Here is a 6,897-nt window from a genome sequence, read left to right on the forward strand (position 1 = left end):
TAAATATAAATATATATATATGAAGACTTTTATTTCTGTAACTTATTTACTTGCATTTTTTTAAGACTGAATGTCTGTGCGCGAGCGCCTTTTATTATTTTTTTTTTCCTTGAGTGACGAAGCGAAGATATGTGAGGAATGGTCCAAGTGATGTCACTGGCGATGAGCCGAGAGTGTTTTCTTACGCGAAGGCTTTTCGCTGCGCGCGATGCGGAACCAAAAGTTTTCACGCCACCTTAGCAGTGAGCGAAACTGTGCAATTGTCGTGTATGCGCAGGCAAGCAAATCGTGTCATTAGAACCGTGGCTGAAGTTGGCGAGCCCGCGCTTTGTGGGGCCTGCAGCCGTTGAACGTGATATCTGGTTTTCGCAGAGCATGTCTCATTGACCCCTGTTTTGTAGGATGATCTCATTTTCTAAGCAGTAGTCATAAAGTTTGGCGCCGTTTCGAGACTGTGCGGCATGCGCACGGTTGGGGAGAAATCGCTCGTGTCTTGGACGTGTGTCTTGTTCGTTGTGGTCTCTGCTGGTGGAGAGTTTTTTGTGCGCTTAGACTTGTAAATAAATGAAGATGTTCTCATATACAAGCGTGCGAAGAAAAAAAATCATAGCTGGTAGATATACCGCGAATGGTGCGGCATGTACTCAAGCTTCCGCGTCTGGTTACACGGCCGATGAGCTGATGTCCAGGAAGGCTTGTTACTCACGCGAGCCATTTCGCCTATCAGCTGTCCACAGGATACAAATGCGTTTTTGGAGCGTGCGTTGCATCGAAGGTTACTGCAGTCAACGTCGTAGTCGCTCTACACGCGGTCACGACAAGGGGCCTCCGATACGCGTCATGCATCGCTCCCTAACATGGGTGCTGTCAAGGGCCAACTCTGCGGCGCAGTTTTACAATCGGGAGTTTAAAAATTATCACGCTAATTGAAACACATCGACGCACCACTTCTCATTCCCATCTTTGGGCTACCCATATATGCAGGTTTGGGAAAGAAAAAAACCTTAGAAAAGTTGCGGCTTCTAATCATCCCAGCAGGTACGTTCGATGCTGCTCTTCGTTTTCGTTGAGTTAATGCTACTGGAATTAGTGTAGAGAATACTTTAAAACTTAAGTGTTTTTCAAGGGAAATAAGCAATTACTGTTTATTTAAGTTATTTTCCCAGTTTTTTTCTTTCCAGGCACTGGTATTGTATACAGTCTTTGTCAAAAATACACAGCCCAAGGGATTTGCTTCCAATCCGTGTAGCGAAGCTCTTAAGCACATTTCACAGTCCTGAGCTTTGAAGGGTTGAGGACTTAAGTTCCTCCCGCCTTCGTAACCCATACAAAAACGCCCTATGGGCGTCTGTGGAAAAAGCTATGTCCGTCTATGGCCTTCTATGAACGCCTATAAGCACCCACAAAGGTGCTTATTGCCCGCTATTGAAAAATCTATGCCACCAAAGCTATAGCTTTGGAACCATACAACTGTCTTAAGCTCTCTATACAAAAATATATCAGCCTGTATATACAGCTATAGACATAAATAGGAAATGTTTATAGTTATTTGGGCCAAAATCCTATAGCCGGCCATAGGACATTTTTGTATGGGAAGATTAGGGTCCCTGAGTATGCAAGAGGAGCCACTCTGCAGGGCTCAGGAGCAGACCTATTGGGCTGTATACTTTTGACAAAGACTGCACATGTGAGTCAGCCATATCTGTGGCAAATGGATCAGAAACAGTTGTAGTCCACATCTGACGAGCCTCAACGTCGAATACGTAACGGTGTAAGGTAGGCAGTGCTCATGCGCCTTCTGTTAGAAGAGGGCATTATAAACTTTTGTTACCAAAAGACTTTGTAGTTACCTGCACAGGTTCGCTTGCGGTACTCAATAACGGTTCTCCCGAGGATATGATTACAAAGAGGAGCGCAAAATTATAATTAACTGGCGCAAAACGAACAAGTCGTTAGCAAGCGCAATTTGCCGGGGTCATGTTGTTCTTTAGCACTCTTTATCGCGGCTGACATATTCGCCCGGCTTTGTGAAACGAAAAAAAAGTGGCCCGCAATCAGGCAGGCAAGTTTCTCTGTAACCGACGCAGTGCGGAAAAGCGAAGCAAGATACCTGCAAAACAGGGGTTTATAACGTGCGCGATTTGTCTTGTGTGGTGACTCAACAATTTTAACCACGCTTCGTGACATGTCTTCTAATTCTTGCTGTACATAAATATCGCAATTGTTGTTTGCCTTTTGATTGAAAGATGTGAATTCTATGGTGTAAAAACCGAGAATAAATACAAGTGTGGATGTCCCGCCTTGCATATGCTGGCTACTGTCTTTACTGGACCCTGATTCAGTAGGCCGCCTAAGGCTGCTTAGTCTGGCTCTAATGAATGCACGTATGCAGCTATCTGAGCTCGAGTCATTAAGAGCCACCTGTAATTGCGCTGTAGAAGTTGCTAAAATTACGCCTGTGGCCAGCGCCACCTTACATGAAACGACAGCATGTACTGGAGAGGAAACGTACGGGGGAGACTACTTGGCTTCAAGCGCATTAAGCGCCATAGCTGTTGCTGTGGCTAATAACGATCGCCATTCATTCAACAAGCAAAGAAGAAGTAAAGGAGGGGAGGTTAACCGGAAGATGATTCCGGCTTGCTACCCTGCACAGGGAGGAAGGAAAGGGTGTCGTAAACGACGAAAGAACGCCAAGCAAGGACATCTCACACACCCTATCATTAGGTGCTGGACTTTTCGGCTTAAACTGGGGAAAAAAAATACAGGGTAAAAGTACGCCGAATTCAGTTTCCTAAATTCGGTTTCAACCGAAAAAGGCCAGTATTCTCGGCGCGCAAGGCATAGCTGGCTGGCTGTTGAATGCTAGTTGCACTCAATCAATTAAAGCTAAGTAGGTTATCCGCGGGCGTGATGTGACCGTAGTATTGTTGAATAAACAGGCCAGTTGTGCGATTTGAGGCGGGCCCGTAGCCGGGAATGTTTTTGCTGGAAGTACCCAAAGCAATTTCATGTATCGGGAGGTGGGTTGGGATCGCCCCCTCCCCTTGAAAGCGGGCCTGACTTGGGGTATTGCTTCGCTAGTGTACACGCCTCTTGGGACCGGGAAACACCACCTCCCCGTCGCCTGCTATCTAACAGGGCACAGTTTCTTCTCTATCATCACCCGCTTAGATCAAGTGGTCGGTTAAGTAGCGGTTTATCAGCTGCATGTAGCACACTGACACGAAACCGTCCATGGGCGTCACGAAAAAGCATAACGTCCTGGCTACCCCAACGATTCAGTGCCAGTTCCATCGCTGCCATTAACACGCAGACAAGGTGATGCACCACTCTCTCGCTCAACCCACCGCAACAACCACAAATCAACAGTCAACATCAAAAATAAACAAAACATAGAAACATTAAATTCCCCTATGCTTTTCCTGGTTTCAATGTCCTAGTTCTTCAAATGAAACTTCCACTTGCATTTTCATCTGCCTACTATCTCATCTAACTTGGGCCGCAGCCGTGGCCCAGTGTTTCTGGCGCCCGTCTCGGCTGCGGGAGGTGGTTGGTTCGAAGCCCACTGCCGGACACCCACCGGTAAAAATGAGTACAAGCGTCCCCCGTCCTGGCGCCCGGCTTTCTTTAGGGGTGTGCGCTTGGGAGAAGCTGCGTAACACCGCAGCGCCCCTCGCGGGCCAAGCCCAGTTTCGAACGATCATGCAGGTACCCTTCGGCCAGCGTGGTTCGAACGCGGGCTGTCACTGGGCGAGCGCGCGCCCTAACCGAACGGCCTCTCCTCCTCCGTGAGGACAAAGCAGCCTTTCCGCAGAGAAGGTAAACCCCTTAAGCGCCGCGGTGGCACCGCGAAACATACGTCGGGACCAGTATCGCCCCCCTCATAGCAACAACCACCAACCACCACGACGCCTCCCCTCTCGCGAGACGTACACACCGTCGCCCGCAGTTCTCTCGACAGAACTTTCGCCGAACCTTGAACCGCTGGCGCACAGCAGCATCAGCAGCAGTCATAACAAAAAAGGACCACAAGTGGGCTTTTACCGCATGAAGTGGATTTAGGGTTACTTGACAACGAATCACTGGCCCGTCCACGCAATGGTTTGGTCGAGGACCGTTTTCCCAAGCAGTTTACCCCAGAAAAGCCGAGCACCAGGCCGTGGGAAATCTTGTACCCATTAGAAAGCCGGTGGGTACCCGGCGGCACTGGGGATCGAACCCAGCACTTCCCGAATACGAGGCGGATGCTCCACCGTAAGACCATCGCTTTGTTCTCGTGTGGAGTCGGTTTGGTCCGAGACCCTTTTCCCAAGCATTTCACCCTGGAAAAGCCGAGCACCGGAACGGGGGAAATCTTGTACCCTTTACAAAACCGGTGGGCACTCGGCGGCACTGGTGATCGAACCCAGCGCATCCCGAATACGAGGCGGATGCTCCACCGTAAGACCATGGCTTTGGTCTCGTGTGGAGTCGGTTTGGTCCAAGACCCTTTTCCCAAGCATTTCACCCTGGAAAAGCCGAGCACCGGAACGGGGGAAATCTAGTACCCTTTAGAAAACCGGTGGGTACTCGGCGGCACTGGGGATCGAACCCAGCGCATCCCGAATGCGAGGCGGATGCTCCACCGTAAGACCATCGCTTTGGTCTCGTGTGGAGTCGGTTTGGTCGAAGACCCTTTTCCCAAGCATTTCACCCTGGAAAAGCCGAGCACCGGAACGGGGGAAATCTTGTACCCTTTAGAAAACCCGTGGGTACTCGGCGGCACTGGTGATCGAACCCAGCGCATCCCGAATACGAGGCGGATGCTCCACCGTAAGACCATCGCTTTGGTCTCGTGTGGAGTCGGTTTGGTCCAAGACCCTTTTCCCAAGCATTTCACCCTGGAAAAGCCGAGCACCGGAACGGGGGAAATCTAGTACCCTTTAGAAAACCGGTGGGTACTCGGCGGCACTGGTGATCGAACCCAGCGCATCTCGAATGCGAGGCGGATGCTCCACCGTAAGACCATCGCTTTGGTCTCGTGTGGAGTCGGTTTGGTCCAAGACCCTTTTCCCAAGCATTTCACCCTGAAAAAGCCGAGCACCGGAACGGGGGAAATCTAGTACCCTTTAGAAAACCCGTGGGTACTCGGCGGCACTGGGGATCGAACCCAGCGCATCCCGAATGCGAGGCGGATGCTCCACCGTAAGACCATCGCTTTGGTCTCGTGTGGAGTCGGTTTGGTCCAAGACCCTTTTCCCAAGCATTTCACCCTGGAAAAGCCGAGCACCGGAACGGGGGAAATCTTGTACTCTTTAGAAAACCCGTGGGTACTCGGCGGCACTGGTGATCGAACCCAGCGCATCCCGAATACGAGGCGGATGCTCCACCGTAAGACCATCGCTTTGGTCTCGTGTGGAGTCGGTTTGGTCGAAGACCCTTTTCCCAAGCATTTCACCCTGGAAAAGCCGAGCACCGGAACGGGGGAAATCTAGTACCCTTTAGAAAACCGGTGGGTACTCGGCGGCACTGGTGATCGAACCCAGCGCATCTCGAATGCGAGGCGGATGCTCCACCGTAAGACCATCGCTTTGGTCTCGTGTGGAGTCGGTTTGGTCCAAGACCCTTTTCCCAAGCATTTCACCCTGGAAAAGCCGAGCACCGGAACGGGGGAAATCTAGTACCCTTTAGAAAACCGGTGGGTACTCGGTGGCACTGGTGATCGAACCCAGCGCATCTCGAATGCGAGGCGGATGCTCTACCATACGACCATCGCTCAGTTACTTTTTTTAATGATGATTGCAATTTCTTCTACAAGCACAGCTCGAGGTACTACCATTCGCAGATTAACTACTGATAAATAAATTGTTCATGCTGACGAAAACGCCGAGGTAGACACTTAGCAGCCTTTCACCACGCAGGATTGGGACATTAAATCATCGATAAAAGTCAGTAGTGCATTTCTCGAAAATAATATTCGCCGAAATAAACACCGACAAAAGTGCGCTGAATATTCAAAACATAAAAAACTGAAAAGTCTTAAGACCTGCCTATCATGCGCAGGCACGACGTGCTCAAGAAACGAAACAGTGCCTGGCGGGCATTCCGAACTGTCGATCGTTATGAGCACAGGCCGAAGGTTCCCATTCTCGAGGATATTTGGAGGAATCGCGTAAAGCCCTGGCGTTTGCATATGTCCCAGCGAACCATGTTTTAGGAAGCCCCGCAAACGAACGAACTATACGGTTTCGGTGTTGTTGGCACAGCGCAACGAGGGCAACTTTTCATTGCTGCAGGTTCCCTTGGCGTGCTTTCTGACGCTCTTCGTGTGAGAGAGAATCGCCTTTCCCTCCCGCCAGCCGAGTACGCACCACGCGACCAAAGCTTGCGCCTTTCTGAGGCGACGCGGGGACGGACGCCCCATGGCTGAGTGCAGACACGTTGCTCCAGCAGTAGATACAACGGGTTGCGCTCTGAGGGGCACCCGTGCAAGACGCTGACGTTGGCATGTTTTCTAAGGGCCCCATAATTTTGAGCGTCTAGGGGCAGAGACGGTAGTTTGTCCAGTAGCACATACCACATTGGTTTTTCAGTAAAGCCCTCCACCGTGTGACTACCGTTTTAACGTGTTCTTTAAAAGTGCTGCATACGTGGGTGGGGGAAAGCGAACGAATTGAAATCCCGATCTCAAACACTCAATCGGCGTCGATTTGAAAGTGGCCATTGGAGGCTTGATATATTATGTCATCTGTTGCATGTTAATTTTTCTAGAATATAGAGCAATGCGTCAGTATAGCCCGCCCTTGAGTTCTTCCTTACAGTGGTTCTTTCAGGGGGAACTAAAAACCGTAACAGTACGACTCACTGCTGTGGTACCGTCGACAGTGCGATCGACTATCAACGTTCCAGTATACA

This window comes from Amblyomma americanum, chromosome 1, assembly GCF_052857255.1.
Source record: "Amblyomma americanum isolate KBUSLIRL-KWMA chromosome 1, ASM5285725v1, whole genome shotgun sequence".
Classification (NCBI taxonomy): domain Eukaryota; kingdom Metazoa; phylum Arthropoda; class Arachnida; order Ixodida; family Ixodidae; genus Amblyomma; species Amblyomma americanum.